Below are 13043 nucleotides of genomic sequence, written 5' to 3' on the forward strand. Positions count from 1 at the left end.
GCGAGCTTTGCGGCGTCCGCCCTGGCTGCGGTCCCGCCTCCTCCCGCATCGGCTTCGGTGCCTTCGGCTGCCTCCATGGTGTTTGCACCCCAGGCAGCCCTCTCGATGGGATCGTCTTCGCCGCCGCCGTTTCACTTCGGTCATCTCATCACCATCAAGCTCTCCGCCGACAACTACATCTTCTGGCGTGCGTAGGTTCTCCCGCTCTTGGGGAGTCACTACCTGCTAGGCTACGTCGACGGATCGCTTCCCTGCCCACCCGCACTGGTAGACAGCGTGCACGGTCCGGTCTACAATCCGGCCCATCGCGTCTGGACGGGGCAGGACCAGGCGAACCTCTCCTCCATCCAGGGGTCGCTCTCGCCGGCAGTTGCCGGACTTGTTGTCTTCGCGAAGACGTCTCATGAGGCCTGGACCATCCTTGAGCGAACCTTTGCAGCGCAGTCCCAGGCTCGTGTCTCTGCACTCCGTCGTCAGCTTGGAGAGTGTCAGAAGCTTGACTCCACTGCCACTAAGTTCTACAACAAGGTCAAGGGCCTCGCCGACACATTGGCCTCCATTGGACAGCCCCTCACCGACTCCGAGTTCAACTCGTTTATTGTCAATGGTCTTGATGAGGAGTATGATGCCTTAGTCGAGATTATCAACGAGCGGGGCAACTCGACACCCATGCTGGCACACGAGGTTTTCTCTCGGCTCCTTCTCACTGAGCAACGGGTCGAGACACGCCGCTCCAGGGGCACTGGCTCCCTCTCGGCCAACGCCGCCACCAAGGGTGGCCGCTCTTCTTCATCACCCCGGTCTCCCTTGGGGCTGCCACCGTCGCCCGCCTCGGCCCCCCCACCTGCTGCGACCTTACCGGGGGCTGGCGGTCCACGTGTGTGCCAGCTTTGTGGCCGCGATGGGCACTGGGCCTCCAAGTGTCATAAGCGCTTCTAGCGAAGCTTCCTTGGTCTTGGCAATGACGGCAAAGATACACGCAACAATGCCCGTCAGGTCGCCATGGCTGATCGTCCCGCGCCGCAGAAGCAACAGGGACACACTCAGTCCTACTCCATCGATCCACACTGGTACATGGACTCTGGGGCGACAGAGCATCTGACCAGCGAGATGGGGAAGCTTCACACTCGTGAACCCTATCATGGCTCCGACAAGATCCACACCGCCAATGGAGCAGGTATGCACATCTCTCATATTGGTCAAGCATCTCTTCTCACTAGACATGCCAATAGGAGTCTTCAGCTTCGCAATGTTCTTCGAGTTCCATCTGTGACCCGTAATCTTCTTTCAGTTCCTAAACTCACACGTGATAATAATGTGCTTTGTGAATTTCACCCTTTTGATCTTTTTATTAAGGATCGGGGCACGAGGGACATTCTTCTTAGTGGGCGGTTGTGCCAGGGCCTCTACCATCTGGAGCATCCTGGCGTCGCCCGTGTTTTCAGTGGAGTTCGGGTTTCTCCGTCACAGTGGCATGCTCATCTTGGTCACCCGGCCACACCTATTGTCTGTCATATTTTGCGTCGTCATGAGCTTTCTAGTTTGTCTAGTAATAAAGATGTAGCAGTGTGTGATGCTTGTCAGCAGGGGAAGAGTCATCAACTTCCTTTTTCGGAGTCCAGTCGTGAGGTGAAACATCCTTTAGAACTTGTGTTTTCAGATGTATGGGGTCCTGCTCAGACTTCTGTCAGTGGTCATAATTACTATATCAGTTTCGTTGATGCTTATAGTCGCTTTACCTGGCTTTACCTTATTAAACGCAAATCTGATGTGTTTGATATTTTTGTTCAGTTTCAAAAACATGTTGAACGTCTTCTCAAGCACAAAATTGTTCATGTCCAGTCGGACTGGGGGGCCGAGTATCGCAACCTCAACTCCTTCTTTCAGTCGCTTGGGATAGCTCATCGTTTAGCATGTCCACATACACATCAGCAGAATGGTTCAGTCGAACGTAAGCATCGTCATATTGTTGAAGCTGGTCTTACTCTTTTGGCCCATGCATCTGTTCCGTTTCAGTTTTGGAGTGATGCTTTCACCACTGCATGCTTTCTCATCAACCGTACTCCCACTCGTGTTTTAAACATGAAGACTCCCATTGAGGTTCTCCTTAATGAACAACCTGATTATACCTTTTTCAAGGTATTTGGGTGTGCTTGCTGGCCACATCTTCGTCCATATAATAAGCGCAAGCTTGAGTTTCGTTCTAAGAAGTGTGTTTTTCTTGGCTATAGCTCTCTTCATAAAGGTTACAAATGTCTTCATGTTCCCACTAATCGTGTCTATATATCTCGGGACGTCGTGTTTGATGAGCATGTTTTTCCCTTTGCCAAACTTCCTGTGTCCACTATCGAACCACCATCTCTGCATTCATCCTCTGTTGCTTCTGACCAATTTGATGATGTTGCATACTCTCCTTTGCTGTTACCTAACCATGGTGCAGGAACCGGACGTGGGGCTCGTTTGGAGCTGTTGGAGGATTCACCATCATCATCGCCCCCTTCTGATGGGCACGTCGATCGCCCTATGTTGCATGACATCGATTCGCATGCCCATGCATGGTTACCCGAAGAGCCCGTCGCGCCGAGCATCTCCACTGCTCGGTCCGCTACGCCAGCGACCGCCGAGTATCCAGCGGCTCGGCCCTCTTCGCCAGCGGCCGCCGAGTCTTCAGCGGCTCGGCCTGTCACGCCGTCTTCGCCCGCGGCTCGGCCCGTCACGCCGTCTTCGCCTGCAGCTCGGGTCCGCGACGCTGTCCTCACGTCGCCTTCATCCGCGGATCGGCCCGCGACACCGGCCGCGCCACGGCCCACTATGCCGGGCTCGCCATCGGCCCGGTCTGTGACGCCGGCGTCGCCAGCTGCTTCGTCTGCTTTGCCGGTTTCGCCGGTGGGCCGGCCTTCTTCGCCGACCGAGCCCGAGGCTACTGTGTCTGGCTCCTCGTCACCGGCTGACTCGTCAACGTCGCCGTCCTCCAGCCCGTTGCAGGCTGCTCCGTCGACCTCGGTGGTCCCTGTGTCCCGACCACATACACGCAGTCGCAGTGACATTTTCAGACCTAAGGAACGTAAGGATGGTACGGTTGCTTGGTTGGCTGCTTGTTTGGCTGCTGCTGTTGCGGATCCATCTTCTGAGCCTCGCTCATATCAGGCTGCCCTGCGCATTCCACATTGGCGAGAGGCTATGGAGCAGGAGTTTCATGCTCTTCTTCGTAACAAGACATGGACTCTCGTTCCTCCACCACCACGGGTAAATGTTATTGACTCAAAATGGATATTCAAAGTGAAGAAGCATTCGGATGGATCTATTGAGCGTTACAAAGCGCGACTTGTTGCTCGCGGTTTTCGGCAGCGCCATGGTCTTGACTATGAGGACACCTTCAGTCCTGTCGTCAAGCCTACCACTATTCGGCTTCTTCTCTCCATTGTTGTTTCTCGTGGTTGGTCACTTCGTCAACTTGATGTGCAGAATGCTTTTCTACATGGATTTTTGGAGGAAGAGGTTTATATGAAACAGCCGCCTGGTTTCTCTGATCCTGATCGTCCTGACTATATCTGTCGTCTCTCCAAAGCACTATATGGTTTGAAGCAAGCTCCGCGTGCCTGGCATGACCGCCTTGCCTCTGCCCTTCGTGCTCATGGGTTTGTGCCGTCCACTGCTGACACTTCATTATTTTTTTTACAGAAGCCAGAAGTCACTATGTATCTTTTGGTATATGTCGATGATATTATCCTTGTCAGCTCTTCTCAGTATGCTGCTGATGCTCTTGTCTGCTCTCTTGGTGCTGATTTTCCGGTCAAAGATCTTGGGAAGCTTCACTACTTTTTTGGAGTTGAGGTCACTTCTCGTGCTACTGGTCTTGTCCTTACGCAGAAGAAGTACTCCTTGGAGTTGTTACAAAGAGCGGGCATGCTGAAGTGCAAACCGACCACCACACCCATGTCGTCTACCGACAAGATAACAGCTGTTGATGGTGAGCTTTTGTCTCCTGCGGATGCCACAGAGTACAGGAGCATTGTTGGTGGACTTCAGTACTTGACGATCACGAGACCAGATATCTCTTATGCTGTTAACAGGGTTTGTCAGTATCTTCAGGCTCCCAGAGATACTCATTGGGCTGCTGTTAAACGCATTCTTCGTTATGTTCAGTTCACCCTGACATTTGGTATGCATATTCGGCCGACTTCCTCTCGGGTCCTTTCGGCCTTCTCTGATGCAGATTGGGCTGGTAGCCCAGATGACAGGCGATCCACGGGGGGTTATGCAGTATTCTTTGGCCCTAATTTGATCGCCTGGAGTGCTCGGAAACAGGCTACTGTGTCACGTAGCAGTACTGAAGCTGAGTACAAGGCTGTGGCTAATGCTACTGCAGAGATTATTTGGGTGCAGTCTTTGCTTCAGGAGTTGGGTTTGTCTCAACCACAGCCTCCTATTCTTTGGTGTGATAACATCGGTGCTACATACCTTTCTGCAAATCCAGTATTTCATGCCCGAACGAAACACATTGAAGTTGACTATCACTTTGTACGGGAACATGTATCACAGAAGCAACTCCAGATCAAGTTTATCTCATCTAAGGATCAACTTGCAGACATCTTCACTAAGCCTTTACCTCTACCACAGTTTGAGGCTTGTAGGCGCAATCTTACCCTTCTCAGTTCTTTAGAAAGTGGTTAAGATTGAGGGAGGGTGTTAGACTATGTATAGCTTTTGTACTTATGTACGTATTGTAACACATCCATTATATATAATGAGATAAGCCACCCCTAGAGGGTTGTGCTGGTTCCCCCAAAACTTATTGTCTTACACACGTGGATGCATCGGATGCAGACGGTGCCCACCTATTGACAGGAGGAGTTTGTCCGGAGTCGATTGCGGCCATCTCTTGTCCCGTGCCTCGATCCTCGGTGTTTCTCCTATTGAGTCATCAAAGATTCGTTGAGTTTTCCTTGTAAAAGGACACTATATACGTAGGTGGACAGGCAATTGCGTAGAGACATCGACCCGTTCATACTGGAACCCTACTTGACCATATTAGAAAAAAATGAGCATCTTTATTGAATCAGGGTGATGTTTATTACCTTTTGCTCGCCATGGTCTAACCCAGCCATCGAGGAGATGTGCGACATGCTTCCAATCCAACTCTTCCATCTGTATCAATCCCATCAGATAGCCAAGAAAACCATAGTAGAACAATGCTTGATTAATTTAATAATGGATGATTGAATTAGCATGAAAGAGAGAAAACTTAATCCCTAATCAGTATGTGGCCGCATGCATGCATGCATGCATGTGTGCTGCACGGCTCCTTGGAGGCGTCGAGGGCTCACGGCTGCCACGTCTTCGTATTTTTCCTCTGCTCCTTCTGACTCTTGACGACTACCTCTATTCATGCGATTTAAAAAAAAATACAGATCTATTAAGGATGTATGGGTGCATTTCAAAATAATACGTGTGCTTGTACTTCTCTTTTGCGTGTGGTGGCCGTGCTATGCACGATTCTGTTGTCGTTCCTTTTTGGGACTTCTTTTTCCTAACATGTGCTAACACGTCCGTCTTAGTCCTTTTTTTCTTAATTCCAACACGCATGAGTTCTTAGAGAGACTAGGAAAAGGGCCCGTGCGTTGGAGAAAAAAAAATCATAACTTCAATAGACATGATCACATTATGTTGCATCATCGAGATACAATATAGCTCTCAATTTCGTGAAATTATGAACATTTTTTTAAACTCGCGAACATTTTTTAAATTGATAAGCACTTTTACAAATTCTTGAACATTTTCTAATATCAAGAACATTTTTTGAATTCATTAACATTTTAAACCATTTGCAAACATTTTCGCTGTGATGGACATGCTCACAACCACACGCAGTCTTCCCATCGATCCCAACCTAGCGCGGCCCCCGAGCCTACTTGCCCCGCTCCGGCGCCTCTGCTAGTTCCCTTCCCCACCTCTTCTCATTTCTTCCTGGTCCTTTCCGTTGACTCCACTGGCTCCCGCGACTCTGCTTCCCTACAGCCGGGGTCCCTAAAGCGAGCAGGCACTCCCGTCGTTGCCGACGTCCTCAACAACCTCTGGTTCGCCATGGCAAAGCGTCTTCGCACACCGACGACCACCTTCATGTGGCCCCTCTTAAATCCATGCTCCTATGCGAGCGCGCACCTGACGCCACCCCAGCCACGCATGCCTCAACTGCCTCCAGCGTGCTGGCTATTACCGCCCCAAGGCTCTCTCCGACGAGCTCAACGTCACCTACCTCTTCGCGACCTCTCCACGGCATGTGCTCTGCTGCCACGCTTCGCGTCAGGCCCAATCTGTCCGCGTGTTCCCGCACCTCGCCTGCACGCCCCGCAACCGCCGTCGGCCGCTTGTCTCGTGCATAGCGCCACACAACTCCTGTTAAAAAGTCGGGAGAGAAGAAAGAAAAACGAACCAAGACGAAAAGTTTTTAACTTAAAACACTACTGCGGGGTAATTACCCAGAACTGCATGGTCTTTTCTATAAAAATGCTAACAATGAACGGGCAGAAGCAATCGATACTTTATTAGTAGGTATAGATATAAATATAGATATATATAGCAAATATGCCCGTGCGTTACAACAAGAGAGAACAAAGTTTATTCCATGTTTTGGCTTATGGACATAAGAGAAGTCTTTAGCATGTAATTTTCCCCATGAATCAGATCTTTGATTATTTTTTTTGTTTCCAAGATTCCCACTATAGTCTCGGCCACATGCATGATCCTCTTTTGCTGGTGCCTCCTCGCCGACCTTGGCGCGCTTGAGGGCACACCCGAGGCCAGAACGGAGGATCGATAACAGGCTCAGCCTGAAACGCTTGGAGCGCCATGGAGGCAATGGTCATGGAACGATTGGATTGGGGTGACATGTTTTTCCTTTTCTACTTTTATATGTGGGCACGTGGGCTCGGGAGTCTTTTGTTGGTTGTCAGGACTTTTTCATCGGCTCGTTTGCGTGGGTGGATCAGTTTCCCCGATTTTCATTTCTACTTTTTTTTCCATGTGGGATCTTAGGTGAGACATCGAAAACCATGCACACGCAAGGCGAGGGCTGTGACGGACGGATAGTTAAAAATCCTACTATATAACACAAAAATCTCAGCTGTCAATCACATCCGTCAATCTTAGGCTTGTGCAATACTCAGAAAAGTGAAATGAAAGACAATATTGTGCAAGTATACACGGAGCATCCCTCGGGATGAATCACGACCTTGAGTACAAATTCGAATGCTGATTTGTACAATCCATTATTTAAAAGCATTAGATCAAATCATCACCACAATAACTTTGGTGCATTATGAATTTTGGATTGTGCCACAAACATTCACAACAACCACGGGGATGATCTATTTTGCAGGAGCTAATTCTTCAGATTGTAGAGTTCTGCACACACTCATCTAGAGAACTTGGTTGTGTGCAGGCAAACATTCAGAAAGCACATATTGTTCTCCTGCACAAATTAATACAACTTCAGATGCATCAAGATCATGTTTTTAGAACTGTGTATGTGAGCTCTGTGCAAAATATATTAGACAGGAAATGTTTTACATGCGGAGTTCGGCACGATCCAGCCAGGGGAGAAATTAACTAATTTAACACACACGGATGGCACAGCTAGGCTGCATGGTTCCCTTCAAGAATTGATTGCAAAGTGATGGGAAGGAGTGGCAATAGTCAGAGCTTCCTTCGAAAGTAAAAGTTTGCCCACACAGTGAATGGTTTGGCAACATATTGGCTTGGAACCTCTTGGTTCAGAAGAAAAGAAATGGTGTTCTAGAAAGGTAAACTTTGAAACATCCAATGAGCCTCTTTGCCAGATGGTTAAATACATGCGTACATGTCTATTACAGATAGAATATTATAAGAAACATCCAGTGAGCCTCTTTGCCAGATGGTTAAACACATATGAACATTTCAATTACAAATACAATAGAATACAGTGGTTATTTATCTAAAGTAGTAGCTGACAAACATTACATGCGCGCTGAAGGTGTATATGTCACAGCACCGCAACAAAACACACTGAAATGTTAGTAGCAGAATCCCGTGCATCCATATTTTATGGAGGCGGCGAGGTGCTCGTCCATGGCTAGCCGTTGATGTCATGCAGTGCATGACTGCATCCACGGCAAGTCGTTCCGACGACCATGACAAAAACATCCTTTTCTCCTTCCCTGATTTCTGTCGGGCCATCATCGGTGGACGGTGAGAAGGATCAAAACATTCACGGCCTAGCTGCAGAACTTGAGGTCATGGCCGAAAGTGCTTGCAGGGAACCGGCAAAGCATGCATATTATAGACCTGGGAACACAAAATCCATAACTTAGTTCTTATAGCATGTAAAATTTCTTTGCTTGGTTGTAGCTTTGACCAAATCACCAGAAGAATGGGCACCAGATTGCAGCGTGAGTGCAGATTAGCATTTATTTTAAGTGCCACTATGTTGGCCTTTGAAGGTATGGTTTATTCGGATTTCATAGAATTCTACAGAAAAAAATTGTATATCTTAAATCCCATTGTTATACCTAAAAAAATCTCAGTGTAATGAAAATCTATGCATCTAGGAACATGCAGCGTCCCTTTGGAATGTTCATTAGAGGCTAAGTGTATCTGTCGACATACTGTGAGTTACCAGTTTCCGACAGTGTGGAGGAAGCTGAAGCCCGGATAGCCCTGGTTTGGCTGCTCTGGCAAAAGTTTCCAAAGGACCTGTGGAGCTTGAGATGGATTGGAAAACAGTGACTGAATATCTGAACTCAGATGTGCCCACTCTTGCTCCCTGCTATGGAGTGACCTAAGATATAAAGGCGGCCCTGTATTGCTTTCCTTCATTCAAAGTTGTATTTACAGGAAGGGGGGGGGGGTCTTGTTAGCTTTAACACAAAATTTGGGAAAGATCTGAAGGATTATGTCATTCAAATAGCAGGTGAGGGAAACACATCAATAATATATAGGCAGCAGAAACATATAGATGAACTATAGCTCTATATCAAAACCACTGCTTTCCGACATACAACATGGTAGGCACAGAATGAGATGAGCAAGGAAGCTTGGTACAAATACACAAATGCAGTTTCTAACCTTACTGTAATAATGAACATATTGATTAATACGTAATTAAGTAGGAGCATAGTTGTGCAGTTCGTTTCTGTTCTGAGGGCTAATGCTCATTTCTAGAGGAAAATAATCTTAGATTTCTAACTGAACTATAATCCCATGTAGGTATGTCTGTAGAACAAAGAACATATTACACATCGATGTAATCCCTTCTTCCTCACAGAACTAAATAAAAGAAGACACATGAGTAAAATTGTAATAACTGGATAAAAGAACACACATGACTAATTTAAATTATGAATTGGACAGAAACGTTTTCATGGTTGCCTAGCAAATGAAAATAGCATCTTATCATATATTGGGTCTTTAACAGAATCAAATACATGGTCAGAGTGTTCCTGAGATTGGTGGTTTTTGAACTCTGTTCCTTGACAACATGGCCCCTGCTTGCTTACTGATGGATCAGATAGACAACCAAGTCCTAAGTTTTATTACTTTCCCTTTGCAATTTAATATATGCAGCAGGACACTGTGGTACTACAATTTTCATTAAAGTAGCTACAAAAGGCCCCTAGTCAACATATTAACATCATGGGAAATGTTTCTGATTTCCTGAAACGTTATAGTGTGGCAAACAATTCTGAATTGTAGTTGCCTGAAACTGACATGTTTCTGTGAACATCTCAAACCTGGTGGACTTGATGCCTAAGATATTTTCAACACGAATTGGTACATTTTCTTTTATAAACCCAGGTTCAAAACTATCGCTTCTTAACAGAGTTTTCTGTACTTGTTCACTGCCAAATTATTCAGTATATTGTCAACTGAAAATAGGCTGAACATCTGTGATTGCTGCCTGCAGTCAGTTTTCCTTAAGAAAGAAGAAATGATATGGAATTTTGGTCTACTGAGCTTTCTTCTTCATGAAAATGAGGCATCTTTGAGACAAAAAAATTAGCAATAGCATTCATCATCTAGTAGGGATGAATGACACGGGTGCCTTTAATATTCTTGCGGAATTTCTATGATGATTTCAGTACAGTTTCAAATTCTAGAAAGTATGAACGAGACAAAACTTTAAATATTTAATGTTTATGACTTTTTTGTTTGATGAAAGCAGTAGAAAATATATTCTATATACATGGGAACAGGTCCAGAACGAGGCCCGTAAGAAACTATTTCAGCCAAGCAACCAACCAGACTATGACACTATTAGAAGAGTCTAAGCAATCACACATGTAACTCCAGAAATTAGAAAGAATAGTTCATTGAGATGCCCTGCCCAATATCACTGAATAACTAACAAGAAAAAATAAGCTCCTACATTCAGCAATATAAAGCTAGCATAGTTGGCACCCCAAATTGAAGAATCATTCTGCATCCTCGAAAGGATAATAGCAACAAGTGTTGTGCAGGTCAAATTACCACACAACAAAACCATGATATGCATCATGTGACAGTAGCATCGTTTAAAAGAAAATACCCTAGCAGGAGATTGAGAGCATACATGCTGATGACCACATCGCTTCGACGGGTATTCATTGGAATCTCAAGTACATCGTACAGTGTAGTATTATCGAGTTCCATCATGTGGTCAGCTGTAAGCTTGCTGATGAAAACAGCCTGGGAGTTTCGAAGTGCTGCTGTAGATTCCTCACAAAGGTCAAACCCAGTAGCAGTTACTTCTATGCAACCCAGTTTGATGTTACCAAAAGAATCAAAGTAATTCAAGACATGTGAACTAAACCAAGAGGCGGCCGGGAAGAACATGTATGTGTGTACCTACAGATGATCGTCAAGATTAGGTCGGACGAAGGGTGTCCTCACACAATACATGTTTGATGAGACGCTGACATCCTCATACATCTCTCTTGTTTAAGTTTTCTCTCCTTGTTTGTCTGTTTCTTTGCTAAACAATATGACAGCAAGTCATCAGGCAGAAATAAAATCATCATTGGTATTAATAAAGAGATTTTGAGAAAGTAAAAATACATCAAATAGGAGAAGCTTACATGCCATCTTGAATTTCCTAGAAACTGAGTGACATTCGATGCATGACCAACATACACCGGAAACAATACAAACCTGCATATTCTGTACACTCTCCTAAGTTGAATCCTGAATTTAGTAAGACAATGGGACAACTCAAGATATAGCAACCTTCAAATCCATTACCCTTCAGTACCTGTACCTCCAAATCCCTCGGTCACTAATAGAACCATGCTGTCGAATACTTGTGCAGTAAAGTTCAGAGCATGTTTGACATCTACAGCTTTACCTAGTTCAACAAATTCATCACTCTAGCACCAGCCAGACGGGCCCTGCTGCTTCCCGATTTGTTGCATGACACTCATGGAAATCCCACTGGATCGGGGAAGAAAAGATTGGGGGGGCGCTCAAGTTGGAGCAGATCTGACCTAGCAGGAAGTCGACCTAGCAGAGGACGTGCGCAGTTGGAGCAGGTAGAGGATGCGCGGCTCCTCGAGGAGGACTCGTTCCGGCCGTGGGGATGTGGATCCAGACGGCGGAGCTTGGCAGGGGCGGCAGCGCTGGGAGGTGCAACCGACGGGGAAGGCGAGGGCGGCCGGATCCGCAGGTGCTGGCGACGAACAAAGGCCGGGTCGGGCGCTCGGGGTCCTGATGGGAGGAGGGTAGCCGGTGGCGGTGCTCGACAGCGGGGGGTGGCCAGGGGCGCACGGTGAGGCGGGCGGGCAGGAGGTGGGGGCGTGAGGCAGAGTCGTGCGGCTGGCTGGGCTGTTTTTTTTTCTCGCCCGTATACCGGTTCGGCGTGACTTATGATGAGGACCGCGGGTTAATTTCTCAGAAACAGAGGGACTTTTTTGCAAAAATGACAACGACGTAAGACCTGACGCCATCGCTGGTTTATTAGTAGGTAAAGGTATAGCGTGACAGGCCAATATGCTCCTACGTATTTTGTACGTAAAATCCTTTTAAATCTCAGCCGTTATAATTAGGACCCACTATATGGTTAACGGACCAAATAATTTAGACTGTGTGGATTAACGTGATACCTCGTTTGTCTCTTGGTTTGGAGGCGTTGAGGGCTCACGGCTGCCACGTCTTCGTATTTTTCCTCTGCTCCTTCCGACTCTTGACGATTACCTCTATTCACGCGATTTTAAAAAAAATACAGATCTATTAAGGATGTATGGGTGCATTCCAAAATAGTACGTGTGCTTGTATTTCTCTTTTGCGTGTGGTGGCCGTGCTATGCACGATTCTGTTGTCGTTCCTTTTTGGGACTTCTTTTTCCTAACATGTGCTAACACGTCCGTCTTAGTCCTTTTTTTTTAATTCCAACACGCATGAGTTCTTAGAGAGATATAGCGTGACAGGCCAATATGCTCCTACGTATTTTGTACGTAAAATCCTTTTAAATCTCAGCCGTTATAATTAGGACCCACTATATGGTTAACGGACCAAATAATTTAGCCTGTGTGGATTAACGTGATACCTCGTTTGTCTCTTGGTTTAATTATATAATAGATATATTTAGGAAAATTGCGCATTTTTCAAAACTGTATTTTAGGGCCAAGGAAATGTTCATCTCATTCTAAATATTTTATTTAGACGGTGAAAATTTATTTTGGCATCTTTAGAATTTTATTTTATTTTTTAGGATTTTTCTTAGTTCGGTGGAATTTATTTAAAAAAAATGGCGGACGCCCGACTGGGCCGAGGCCCAGCCGAGCCGGCCCGCCTCCCCGCGCCGCTGTCTTCCTCCAGGAGACCGCGCGCCGCCGCCGCGCCGACTCGGACCGGAGTCCGAGCCGGACTCCGCCTCCCCGCCGCCTTGCCCCCTCCTCCAAGCCGGCCCCTTCCCCCTCCTTAAATACCTCCCCCACCCGCCGCCTCACCCCGTCCCGCCCGGCCGCCGAGCCCGCCCCCGCCGCCCAAGCCGCCGCCGCCCCCGGGAGCCCCGCCACCGAAGCCCACCGCCGCCG

The 13043-nt window shown here is 47.0% G+C and overlaps 1 long non-coding RNA gene across 1 annotated transcript; it reads right to left on the minus strand.

Annotated features, from left to right (window-relative positions):
• Positions 1-8821: 8821 nt before the first annotated feature.
• Positions 8822-10918, minus strand: LOC119321827. The gene is made up of 3 exons (XR_005155231.1): positions 10861-10918; positions 10586-10721; positions 8822-8847 (listed from the first exon to the last, which is right to left on the minus strand). It is a non-coding gene; the product is annotated as an uncharacterized LOC119321827 (long non-coding RNA).
• Between the last annotated feature and the right edge of the window lie 2125 nt (positions 10919-13043).

Source organism: Triticum dicoccoides, chromosome 6B (genome assembly GCF_002162155.2).
Source record: "Triticum dicoccoides isolate Atlit2015 ecotype Zavitan chromosome 6B, WEW_v2.0, whole genome shotgun sequence".
Taxonomy (NCBI): Eukaryota; Viridiplantae; Streptophyta; class Magnoliopsida; order Poales; family Poaceae; genus Triticum; species Triticum dicoccoides.